The following is a 13,427-nucleotide window of genomic DNA, read 5'->3' on the forward strand; positions in this document are numbered from 1 at the left end:
CCTTTGCCGTTTCTCAGTCCCGCGTTGGTTCGCCAATTGTTGTGTCTGGCCAGCAGACCACAACCTGGGTTCTAGCCTGGAAAGGCATTTTGGAAACCTGGAAGAGAAGAGGGGCTAGGTGGCGAGAGAAAGAAATGTAGCCAAGACAGTTATTCTGATCAAAGCTCAAATTTTATTGTTGCGACACTAGTTATGAAGGAAGGGGGAGGGGACCCGATTCCAGCCGAATAATCTCTGGTCCAGTAGAAAGGTGCACATGTGTGGCTCCGCAGGTTCCAGCAGTGGGCGTGGCAGAACGAATGAGCAGGAAGCTCCACCCCTGAGCAAGCAGGTTTCAGGCTGGGGAGGGGAGACTACATATCCGGAAGGGAGGGTGGTAAATTTACTAAGCAGTGACAATATGAAAGATGGAGAAGTGAGTCAAACAGGAGTGTGTGTTCAGGAACAGAGGGAGAGAGACCTGGGGAGATACCACTTTCCTTGAAAACACAACATTCAGGGACATAGGGAGATGAGAAGTTTTAGGTACAATCCTTCCCTAAAGAATACATCTGTTATAGTGCTTGGTGGCACACGCCTTTAATCCCAGCACTTGGGAGGCAGAGGCAGGCAGATTTCTGACTTTGAGGTCAGCCTGGTCTACAAAGTGAGTTCCAGGACAGCCAGGGCTATACAGAAAAACCCTGTCTCGATAAATAAATAAATAAATAAATAAATAAATAAATAAATAAATAAAACAAAACAAAAAACCGAATACAGCTGTGAACAATATGCTAATCTCTAGTTAGGTCAGTTCACTGCAGACTTCTATGCTTGCAGGTAACGTTCAATTCAAATATTGAGAAAAACAAAATACCAGAAAACCATCATGACTTTGAGTATACATCTATCACCCGCCCCTGCCCCCCACCCCAATCCTTCTTTGGTACTGTAAACTTAACATGGGAATGAACGGTGTAAAAATCAATCTGTGGGGCAAATAAGGAGTTCAAAGTCATCAGGAAAGGAAGACAGGATGGCATATGTAAGGCTGTCTCAAAACTAAACAGAAAGAAAAACCAGCCAAATGCAAAGTAAGACACTGATAACAGACTGGAGAGATGGCTCAGCGGTTCAGGGCACTTGCTGTTTTTCCAGAAGTTCCGGGTTCTTTTCCCAGCAACCACATGGTGGCTCACTACCATAGATAATGAGATCGGGTGCCCTTTCCTGGTATGTCCATCACACTGTACTCATGTACAAAAAGAAAAATAAATAAAGACACTAAAAAGTATAGAAACAGTGAGGTGGTTATCGCCTGTGGGGTGTGTGGGTGTGCACGCTCACTGCTCTGCTTGTTTGTTGTCAATGACTTCCTGCTTCCCTCCACACCTCCCCTCTCTGGCCACTGCTGCAGTGGCCACTCCCTGGGCCTTAGGAAGTCAGTGATTACGATGACATCAAGGTAGAGAGCAAAGCTGACAAGAAGGCTCATCATAATGCAATGGAACGAAAACTTTGGGACCACATCAAAGACAGCTTTAACCGTTTGCGGAGCTCAGTCACATTACTCCAAGGAGAGAATGGCATCCCGGGCTCAAATCCTAGGCAAAGCAACAGAGTATATCCAATATATGCAAAGGAAAAACCATATGCACCAGCAAGACATTGATGACATCAAGAGGCAGGATGCTCTTCTGGAGCAACAAGTCTGTGCACTGGAGAAAGCAAGATCAAGTGCCCAACTGCAGACCAACTACCCCTCCTCAGACAACATGGTGGCACCATCTCCGTCTTCGATGGGGGTTCAGACTCCAGCTCAGAGTCCAAGCCTGAAGAGCCCCAGCAGGAAGAAACTCCCTATGGAGGTCAGCTAAGCCATGCAGGGCAGGGCAGCAATAAAACTGCCCATCACTTCCTCCTTCATTTCATCATTAGAACCCTCAGCACCATTGAGAAGACTTTTTTTTTTTCTTTTTCTCTTTATTGTTATTTTTGCATAGAAGCTCTTAGACAACAGCTCTCATCCCCTTCCCTGTGTCCACTATTTTTAAATGTATTCCCTTCGAGGTTTCCTGTCCCCACCAGACATTTTAAACCAAAACACCCTAACTTGGAGTAATGAGAATTAACCCACTCTACTTTGTAAGGATTATTTTTTGGAAAATCTGTCTCTCCTGTTGAAAGACAGGATTCTTGAGGAAGGTTGTGTGGTAGAAAAGGAGAGCGGGGACAGATTTGCAGCACCCTTGGCAAGGTCATTCTTCAGCTGTTTCAGCCTGCAGACTCAGCCTTCCAGAAGGCCACAGGATGCTGGCATGTATGTATAGAAGGCAGCAGCAGTGAAACAAAGGCTCTCAGTGGAGTAGGGGTGGCTTCGTAGGTGGGGCAGGGAGGGAGTTTTAGGTGGGGTAGAGGTTTTGTATTAAGGGCCAGTAATGATGTTTTGATATTTATTTCCTGCTACTGAAATTTGAATCTGAATGGAATGCCCCTATTTCTGATGATGTTGATATTGTAAAGCGACAGATTCATAAAGTAATGATCAAATCTTCATTTCTTTCTGTGCGTATTTCTAAGAAATAGAGCCATCCATTTTGTTTGTATACTCTATGGCTAGTCCCAGAATGCAAGTCTGGCCCAGTATTCAAAGCTTAATGTGAAGCAGCACATCAACAGACTACAAATCACCATCACATTGATTAATGCAACTGATGGATTCCAACACTGAGTAAGAAAAATACCTCAGGGAGTAGCAGGAAGTCCCCTACTCTTAATACACATACATTCTCACATACCACCTACCTGCTACATTTAAGGACATGCCTCATCTCCTTAAAATATAAGAGGAGCTCGCAAGGCCAACAGCCCTGACCACTGTGCTTACCTGAACAGATGCTTGGGGAAAGGTGCTGCTTCCCTGGCCACAGCTCCTGCCCATGCTCCAGTTGATATATCAGCTCGAGTTTAGTAACAGGATACCCTTCAAGAAGAGCGTGTAGACACATGGACTTTTTTTTTTTTAAATAAAGACCCTCAATATCATCTGGGATTTCAAGACCAGAATTTGATCTTGGAATGAAGCTGCTCTAAGCAATACACACAAAATTAACATGTGAGACTTGGAAACTTTTCCTTAAGAGTATGTCAAAAACTGTAAAAGGTGTGCCTAGTGAGACAAGACTATAATCTAGCTACGAGAGGCTGAGCAAGGCCAAGGCTGTCTGAGAGATGTAGTAAGACCTTGGTTTGAATAAAAGAGAGGGACTGGGGTCTAGTGAGACGGCTCAGCAGGTAAGAGCACTGACTGCTCTTTTGAAGGTCCTGAGTTCGAATCCCAGCAACCACATGGTGATTCACAATATCCATAATGAGATCGGACATGCTCTTCTGGTGCTTCTGAGATCCGCTATAGTGTACTTATATATAATAATAAAGAAATCTTTAGGCTGGAGAGGGAGCAGGGCCCGTCGTAGGGAGCAGAGGTCCTAAAAATTCCATTTCCTACAACCACAAGAGGGCTCACAACCATCTGTACAGCTACAGTGTACTCAAATACATACATACATACATACATACATACATACATACATACATCTTAAAAAAAAAAAAAAGAGGGACTGGGACACACAGCTCAGGGCTGGAGTGTTTGCTTACCCTTGCACTGGAGTGGGGTGGGAAACAGTATTTTAATGCTTCTTAATTTTTGTCAACTTGACACGGACCTAGACATATTTTGGAAGAGGAACCTCAATAGAGGAAAGAAAAAACCCTAGCAAGTTGACTTGCAGTGAGTAAGCTTTATTTATGTTTTATTGAGACATAATTTCTCTGTGTGCCTGTCCAGGAACTAACTCTCTATAGACCAGGCTGACATTGAACTCAGAGATCCACCTGCCCCTGCCTCCCTGGGGTTAAAAGCATGCTTCACCTCCACCCCAGTGGGGTATTTTTTAACTAGTGATGAGGTTCCAGCCCACTCTGGGTGGTGCTGCCTCCACCTCTGAGCAGGTGGTTCTGTGTTGTATAAGCAGGTTGAGCAAGCCATAAGGAACAACAACTTTCCTTCATGGCCTCTGCTTCAGTTCCTGCTTCCAGATTCCTGTCTTGAGTTCCCACCTTGGCTTCCTCTGATGACAGTCAGTTACCTACCTAGAAGACGAATGCTTTCCTGCCCACATTGATTTTGGTCATGGTGTTTTATCACAGTAATAGAAACCCTAACTAAGACACTTTTATAACCTGTATTTATAGGACATCTAAGGGGGAAAAAAGTAATCTGTATTTTAGGTCACATTATGGCTGAAGAATGTTTAAGGAAGAATTTAGGAGTAAAACTTGCATATTTAAAACATCAAAGATTTCCATTCAAACAAGGAATGAGTATTACTTCATGTTCCTGTGCTATGAAGAAAGACTTAAGGCTGGGTAATATAGTAATAATAAAAATTCAGAGTGTGGCTTATTGACACACACTTTTGATCCCAGCACTCAGGAGGCAGAGACAGGTAGATATCTATCAGATCCAGGCCAGTCTGGTCTGCATAGTGAGTTCTAGGCTAGCCAAAGTTACATAGTGTCACAAAACCAAACATAGAAAAGAAACAGGACAGCTAGCCCCTATAACAGCAGTGTGCTGGCTAGTTTATATCAACTTGACACAAGCTAGAGCAGTGGCTCTCAACCTCTAATCTTGTCACCCTTTAATACAGTTCCTCATGTTTGGTGACCACACCCCAGCCATAAAATTATTTTTATTGCTACTTCCTAACTGTAATTTTGCTACTCTTATAAATCATAATTAAGTATCTGTGTTTTCTGATGGTCTTCGACAACCCTTGTCAAAGGGTTGTTCAACCCCCTGAAAGGGCCTGACCCACAGCTTGAGAACTCCTTTGAGCTAGAACCTTTGAACTGAAGGGAATCTTAACTGAGAAAATGCCTCCATAAGACTGGGCTGAAGGCAAACAAGCCTATAGGGCATTTTCCTAATTAGTGTCTAATGGATGATTAGTGATTATGGGTGGTGCCAACCCTGGTACTGATTCTATAAGAAATAGGCTGAGCAAGCCAAGAGGTGGAAACCAGTAAGCAGCGCCCTTCATGGCCTCGGCTCCTGCCTCTAGATTCCTGCCCTGTTTGGGTTCCTATCCTGACAGCTTTCGATGATGAACTATGATGTGGAAGTGTAAGCCAAATAAACCCTTTCTTCCCCATGTTGTTTTGGTCATGGTGTTCCATCATAGCAATAGAAACCATAACTAAGACACCTGGTATCTGGGAGGCTGAGGCAAATAGGCTGCATTGCCTCAAGTCTGAAGCCAAGGTGGGTTACATCATAAGTTCAAAGCCAGCCTGGGCTATAATGTTAGACCTTGTGTTAAATAAATAAATAAATAAATAAATAAATAAATAAATAAAAACAAAATGCACAATAACAAACTATACTTGGTGTAGTGGAACACTCCTTTATTTCCAGAACTCAGGAACATACGAAAGTGGATCTCTGAGTTCAAAGTCATTGTAGTCAATACTGTGGCTCTATTTCAAAACAAACAATAACATACCCCTCAAAAAAATAAAAAAAAATAAAAAAATAAAAGCAGGGCATGTATACAAGCCAGCCTTGCCTCCAAGCCAGCCCTTGATCCCCAGGATAAGTGGTAGGGAAAAGTGACTCTTGCAAGCTGTCCTCTGAGCTCTATGCATCCCAGCACAAATGGGCACACTCACACACAAACATAGCTATAGGACTGGCGAAATGGCTCAACTGGTAAGAGCACTGACTAAGTTCAAATCCCAGCAACCACATGGTGGCTCACAACTACCCATAATGAGATCTGATGCCCTCCCTCTTCTGGTGCATTTGAAGTCAGCTACAGTGTACTTATGTATAATAATAAAGAAATCTTTGCGCCAGAGCAGTCAGGGACTGAACAAGCAGGGCCAACCAGAGCAAGCAGTGTTGACCAGAGGGAGCAGAGGTCCTAAAAATTCAATTCCCAACAACCACATGAAGGCTCACAACCATCTGTACAGCTACAGTGTACTCACATACATAAAATAAATAAATATATATTTAAAAAAAAACCAGCCATACACTACAATCCTAGCACTTGGAAGATGGGAGCAAGATAATAAAGAACTGAAGGTCACCCTCAACTGTTCAAGGATAGCCATGAGATAGAAAATCAAGTCTTTGCAAAAAAATAGAAGTCAAGTCTATTTAGCTCACTTTCAAGGCAAGGCTTTCCTGCACTCACTCCCCTATACTGACCTCCCCAAGACACACACACACACACACACACACACACACACACACACACACACACACACACACTTTCCTATCCTCTGTTCCCACTCTCTTCCTTAATTTACTAGGATGGCCTCAAGGTTATAGACAGGTGTGAATCAGCACACTCAGTCAGTACTGATTTTCTGTAACCCACTGTAACTAAGGCTATGCTAGAACTATGCTGTTGAGTACTTTAACCCCTGGAAAGGACAGCACTTTGAATAACTTTTTCTTCTCTCCTTCCACATACACATGGGTCCAACCTAGAGTTAGCACTCAGGTTACTATTAGTTTGTAAGGCTCTATAAGTTTTAAAAAGATTTATTATTTTATTTTATGTATATGGCTGTTTTGCCTGCATGTATGTCTGTTCCCTTTTTGTGTGCCTGTTGCCCTCAGAGGCTACAAGAGGGCATCAGATCCCAGGGAACTAGAGCCACAGACGGTTGTTGGCTTCCATGTTGGTATTTGGATTTGGACCTGGGTCCTCTGAAAGAACAGCCAATGCTTTTAACAACTAAGCCATCTCTCCAAACTCCTAGGAAAATGGTAAGCAGGCCTGCCAGCCCTAAGCCTTCAGTACCACCCTGCTGTGCAATAAGTTTCCAACACACAACCACTATCCAAATCAGGGGACCATGCATTTTCATCAGCCCAAGTGTTTGTTTACATGCTCAGCAACGTTTAGTAGTGTCCTTGCAAGTCACAGTCTAAATGTGGATGCTATTCAGAATGTTCTCACACCATCCCCAGGTCACCTCCACACAAGCATAGAGCATAGAGTGCGAAAACATAGAGTTCGAAGTAAAAGGCCTTAGCACATAGACCCTACCTAACCCTGACTGTGGATTTCTCAGCATCTAGACCCGTGAGAAGTAGCTACCTGTTAAAAGAATTAGATAAACTAGGAAACAAACTTCAGAGAGACCAAGCTCATAGATGGAATTTGCTGCTCAAAAGTTCCCCAGAGGGCCAGCAAGATAGCTCAGCAAGTAAATAGACTGGCTCCACACAGTAGGCAGAGAAAACAGACTCATATACACATGCCATAGCACAAATGCCACCCTCCTTGGCATAAAATATAAATATAATCATGTTTATCCCAAAACAGTTTAAAAAGGAGAGAAAACCCCCACATAAGCCTCTTTAGAAAAACAAACTTGCAAAAAAGCAGAGACCACTGACAGTAAGGGCTGAACTCATTTTTACTACTACAAATGTGATAAAAACAGAAAACAAACAAAATAAGATCTCTCTTAACTGAAACTGGCCTTCCATTCACAATCCTCCTCCCTCGGCCTGTCAAGGACTAACACAAAAGTATCACTACATCTGGCAAAAAAATAAATGTGGGGGACGGAGCAAAGTGAGGGCTTAATAGGTAAAAGCGCTACTCACTACAGGAGAGATGGCTCTGTGGTGAAGAGTATGGACTGCTCTTCCAAAGGACCTGAGTTTGATCCTTAGCACCATGTCAGGAGGCTCACAATCTCCAGCAATTTCAACTGCAGGGGATGTGGCACATCTGGCCTTCTCAATCACCTGTACTCACACACATACTGATGCACAGACACACTCACAGATGTAAGAGATGGGAGATCCTCATGATACAGGTAAGCCTTCGGGGAAACCAGAAATGTTAAACAAGCAGGGTTAACTCTTCAGAGGAAGGGTTCCAGAACATATTTTCTACCCAGAAGCCTGGGAGTGCAGCTGGTTAAATGGCAGGTGCCATTTGTATGGTCACACCTGACTCCCCAGACTCTGAGCATTTATCTCCCTCTATAGTGCCACCCTCACTCAAACCCTTATAGTTAGTTGTTTGGGCTGAGCCTGCTGTCCCAATTAATCTATAGAACTTATCTTTAAGGAAGAGGTCACTTGTACTTTACAAAGAGTTTCAATGGAGTCATGCCTTAGGCTTTATTGTGCATACAGAATTAAGTATCACCAAAAATTTTTTTTCTGAACTCTTCGGGCCATGGAGTTTGCACATAATCCTGCACACATAGACATGACTAAAAGAATAAAAACATATTGGGGGCAGGGCTGGGCAAAGGGGAAGACTAGCTAAAGAATCTGGAAATCTTACCTCTGGGTTCTACAAAACACCCTTCTTCATCCATGGTCGTCTTCTCTACATTATCCTGGGAGCCTAAAAATAAATAACACAGGAAGAGATGGGTCTAGAAAGTGCTTGAAGCAGTGGGAAGAAAAGAAGATAAGCTCAGAGGACCTCTTAAGCATCAAGGCCTGGACAAGAGGGTGAAATGAGAGCAGCCAATGACCCATTCCCTGAACTGGGGAGCTAGCAAGACTATCCAGAGAGACCAGAAGCCCAAGGGTTTCCAGTATCACCTCCCAGTACAGGGTCCCCTGAGCTAGAGCCAGCTGCCTGGATTCCTTTTGGGTAAGAGCCACATCCTCAAAGGTGAAAGCCACCTGAAAAGTCACTAAACATATTAGCACTGGCCTCAGGTTTTGCCTAAAAATACAGAGATTAATGCCCAAACTACACAGCACATCCTGAAGGCTATGCTGTTTCATGGGCCACAAGGGAAGAGACAGGTTGTTTGGAGCATGTAATGGCTAGTTTTAATTGACAACTTGAAACAATCCAGAATCACCTAGGAAGATAGTCCCGGTAAGGGACTACCTAGAACAGGTTGACCTGTGGGCACATCAGTGAGATTATGTTGATAATCTTGGTTATGTTAAGGTGGAAGACCCAACCTAAAAGCAGTTGATACCATTCCTGGGTGTGAGTACCAGAATGTATAAAAAAGGAAAAGTGGAGTCATTGAGTTGGCTCAGAGGGCAAAGGCACTTGGGACCAAGCTTTACAACTTGAATTCTATTAGGGGACCTTACCAAGGAAAAGGCAAGAACTCAACTCCCAAAGTTGTCTTTGGGACTCCAAATGCAAACCCATACTTACAGTCACTAATTAGATGAATATGTGTAACCTTAGAATGAATGAAAGTCCTGGGTGTGGCAGCTTACACCTTTAACCCCTGCACTTCCAGAAGCAGAGCTAGATTGGTCTCTGTGAGTTTCAGGCCTGAGAGGGCTACTTGGTGAGACCCTGCCTCAAACCAAACAAGCAAACAGAAAACTAGGGAAGCATAAGCATGCATGCATGCAACTATTGTTCTTGGTGGTTCTGACCCCAAACATGCTGTAACCAGCTCTCATGGGCTCTGCTACAATGACTTCCCTGCTGTGATGAATCTGGATTTGTGAGACAAGCAAACCCCTTTTTCCCCTCAATGCTTCTGTCAGGGAATCTTATCACATAGGAAACAAAGCTAAGGCAGGGCATAATATATCAGTGTGAAGGGCAGATGCCTCCTAAACAGGAGCTCTTAGAAAGTAACTAACAGCAAAGTCAAAACGTGGGCTGTGAGAGAGGATCTATCGCAGGTGTCATAGGCATGACAAAATAATGATGATGGGACCAAAACCTTAAAAACATCATTTCTTGAGCTTCACTGGTCCAGTTAGTTTCCTGCCCTTGCTGAATGCTGCCAAATGCCTGGGTCTGAAGTCAAAAAGCCTAGAGTTTCAATCCAAGCTCCTGAAACTACCACTCAACAGCTGTGCAACATTAGGTACCTCACTTCATCTCTGAGCCTCCATTTCCAGAGAAACACAGTAATTCTCACGCTATGGGCAACAGCTATGAGGAAGGAAAACAAAACAAAACAAAACAAAACAAAACAAATAGAAAAAGGTAACAATGGGTATAAAAATACCCATGGAATAGAGATGAGCTTTCTGAAAGATGAATCATATAACGTTTAACTTGTCTGGCTTCTGTTAATTAATACAGTCTATAGTAAATATGCCTGATACCTATGTACAGGTCAGTGACTTGAGGCTAGAAGATGTCTGCAAGTTGCTCATTTTTGTTAAGGTCATAAGTAGTCCAAGCTGGTCTCAAACTTGCTATGTAGCCAGGGCTGACCTTTAACTCTGATCTTCCTGCCTCTGCCTCTCCAGTACTGGGATTACAGAAATAAATAAAAGGAGTGCTACTTGGGCAAGTAAGATGGTTCAGAGAGTAAAAGAACTTCCCTCAAGCCAGACCACCTGAGTTTGATCCCCAGAAACCATATGAAAGTAGGAGGGGGGCTGGTGAGATGGCTCAGTGGGTAAGACTGCTCTTCCAAAGGTCCTGAGTTCAAATCCCAGCAATCACATGGTGGCTCACAACCATCCGTAATGAGATCTGATGGCCTTTTCTGGTGTGTCTAAAGACAGCTACAGTCTACTTACATATAATAATAAATAAATCTTTAATAAACAAACAAAAGGTATGACAGGACCAATTCCTGAAAGCTGTCCCACGACTTCAACACTTGAGCCATTGCTTGCATGTGAATAGACCCACAAACACTTAACACACATAAATTGTTAAGTTTTTAATATTTTAAATTCTTTCATTTTATGTGCATTGGTGTGTTGTCTGCATGTGTGTCTGTGTGAGGGTGTCAGATCTCTTGAAACTGGATTTCCAGTTGTCAGCTTCCCTATGGGTGTTGGGAATTGAAACAAGTGCTTCTGACCACTGAGCATCGCTCCAGCCCCAAACTTAAAACAGCGTTTTTAAAAGTGGCATCTGAGTAGAAGTGTGACATAGAATGGTCTTGCAGAGATCTGAAGACTGAGGCAGAGTAAACCTCAAAGATCAAAGCTGGAAAAGCAAAGGAAATGTTGGGTCAGATTGGTACACCTGAATAGTAGTGAACCAGACAGGGAATCAAGAGCCTAAGAAGTCAGCCAGGAAGAATTCGATACTTAACAGATCCTGTCTGATATGAATTGATGAAAGTCCTTAGCCTGGAGCTTTATTTCAGTCTTCAATCTCTTAAATACCTACCAGAGGCCTGACTTTCTGGCCTGAGGAAGCTGTAGGAGGGCTAACTAGCAGAGTGGCAATGCTGGACAGTGAGGGCTATGTGAGTCCTTTATTAGAAGCAGAAATGGCAACAAACAGGACCCAGTTATTAAACCAAATCCTAGATGATTGTTGCCCATTGTCACAGAAGTTATCTTTGGGCTTCTAGATTATTTCTAGGAAAGAGTCACCTGGGTTCCTTTAGATCGACTTAGAGCAGACACAATTCCAAAATGTTAGTTATAGAAAAGGAGGCAGGTTGGTACATATTAGGGAGTGGGCTCCTACTTTCTTAGGTATGGCCTCCAGTGCATTAAGGACCCTCTCAGGTACAAACTGAAGGGGAAAAGTAAGAAATAAAGGGAAAGGACATGACTGCTTGTAGGTATGGTGGAAGAGAAAGTTTACCATAGATAAGTGGGAGAGCACAGCTAGAGACAGAAACACCTGGGAGAGTCCAGAGTGGACATGACCCTGAGCCATGTGAGAAGAGGAGCAGAAGAAGAGAGAGCGAGGAGGGGGAGGGGAAAGGTGCAGCAGCCAAGAGGCCCAAAACAGCTGAGATAACCAAACTGGTTAGATTGTAAAGGGAACAGCTCGGGGCAGAGCAACCCCTTTCCAGAGCTGGGGGAGTTTAAGGTAGGGGGGGGCTAAGTATACCAGCCAAGAACTCTTGGTGACCTATATAAGGTTGCTTAAACGCCCCAGCGGTGGGTCTACTTTGTTCTGTTTAGTAGACACTTAAGCTTTTTGTCCCAGCTTTGAAACCTAAGACTAAAACAAGGGATAAGCAGGGCATGGTGGCACATGCCTTTAATCCCAGCACCCCAGAGGCAGACGCAGGTGGATTTCTGAGTTCAAGGCCAGCCTGGTCTACAAAGTGAGTTCCAGGACAGCCAGGGCTACACAGAGAAACCCTGTCTCGAAAAACAAAACAAAACAAACAAACAAACAAACAAAAAGACTCGGGATGAACTGGGTGGCCAGGCAGATCCACTTTTCCTAAGCAAACACAATTATAAAGACTAACCTAGAGGCGCTCTTGATTGGCAGGCTCTCCAAAACTTAAGGAAGCATCAAAAGTCTCCGAAAACCCACAAGCCTGGTGCCCACTAGGGAGGACGCCATCCTGCTACCATGCAGGCAGCAGAGCCAGGAATTCTGTGAGTTCCTTAGAAACCCATATCTCCTTGCCCGGGGCAGGTGACTTTGCAGCTGGCTGTCATGCCCAGGTCACAGAGCACAGCTCAGTTCACTGCAGTGTTTAGGTTTTGCTTGTGCACCCTTCCTGCTCACTGCAGGATAAACAGATATGCAGTTAAGATTCCCAAACTGGATGTGAACTGAAGAGTAGCACAAGGATGACATCACAGCATGGAGCCAGTAGAGCCACAGGCATTAGCATTTCATTTGCAGAGCAAGCCACAAGACTCTTGTGCTCTATACATTCTGGGTAACATAGTTCTTTCTCTGCTTACAAACGGATCACTCCCTTCCCATAGAGAAGAGGTTTTCTTACTCTTTATCTAAAATAAGGTCCCAGACCTAGCATCATGGCTTAGACATACCTATTACTATTTATTATTATCATTGTTGTTGTTATTTCTCTTTTGTTTTATTGGATTTTTTTTTTACATTTCAAATGTTATCCCCTTTCCTTGTTTCACCTCTGAAAACCATCTATCCTCTTCCCCCTCCCCCTGCTCACCAACCCATCCACTCCCACTTCCTGGCCCTGGCATTCCCCTACACTGGGGCATAGAGCCTTATCAGGACCAAGGACCTCTCCTCCCACTGATGACCGACAAGGCCATCCTCTGCTACATATGCAGCAGGAGCCATGAGTGACACCATATGTACTCTTTGGTTGGTGGTTTACACCCTGGGAGCTCTGGGGGTACTGGTTGGTTCATATTGTTCTTCCTCCTATGGGGCTTCAGACTCCTTGGGTCCTTTCTCTAGCTCCTCCATTGGGGACCCTGTGCTCAGTCCAATGGTTGGCTGAGAGCCTCCAGTTCTGTAGTTGTCAGGCACTGGTAGAGTCTCTCAGGAGACAGCTATAACAGGCTTCTGTCAGCAAGCACTTCTTGGCATCCACAATAGTGGCTGGGTTTATGGATCCCCAGGTGGGGCAGTCTCTGGTTGGTCATTCCTTCAGTCTCTACTCCACACTTTGTAATTCCTCCCATGGGTATTTTGCTCCCCCTTCTAAGAAGGATGGAAATATCCACACTTTGGTCTTCCTTCTTTGTT

The 13,427-nt window shown here is 43.9% G+C and overlaps 1 pseudogene; it reads left to right on the top strand.

Moving 5' to 3' along the window:
- The first annotated feature begins 400 nt into the window (after positions 1-400).
- Positions 401-1,856, top strand: Gm7786 (annotated as a pseudogene).
- Positions 1,857-13,427: the final 11,571 nt, after the last annotated feature.

The sequence above is a fragment of the Mus musculus genome, chromosome 7 (assembly GCF_000001635.26).
Source record: "Mus musculus strain C57BL/6J chromosome 7, GRCm38.p6 C57BL/6J".
Classification (NCBI taxonomy): Eukaryota; Metazoa; Chordata; class Mammalia; order Rodentia; family Muridae; genus Mus; species Mus musculus.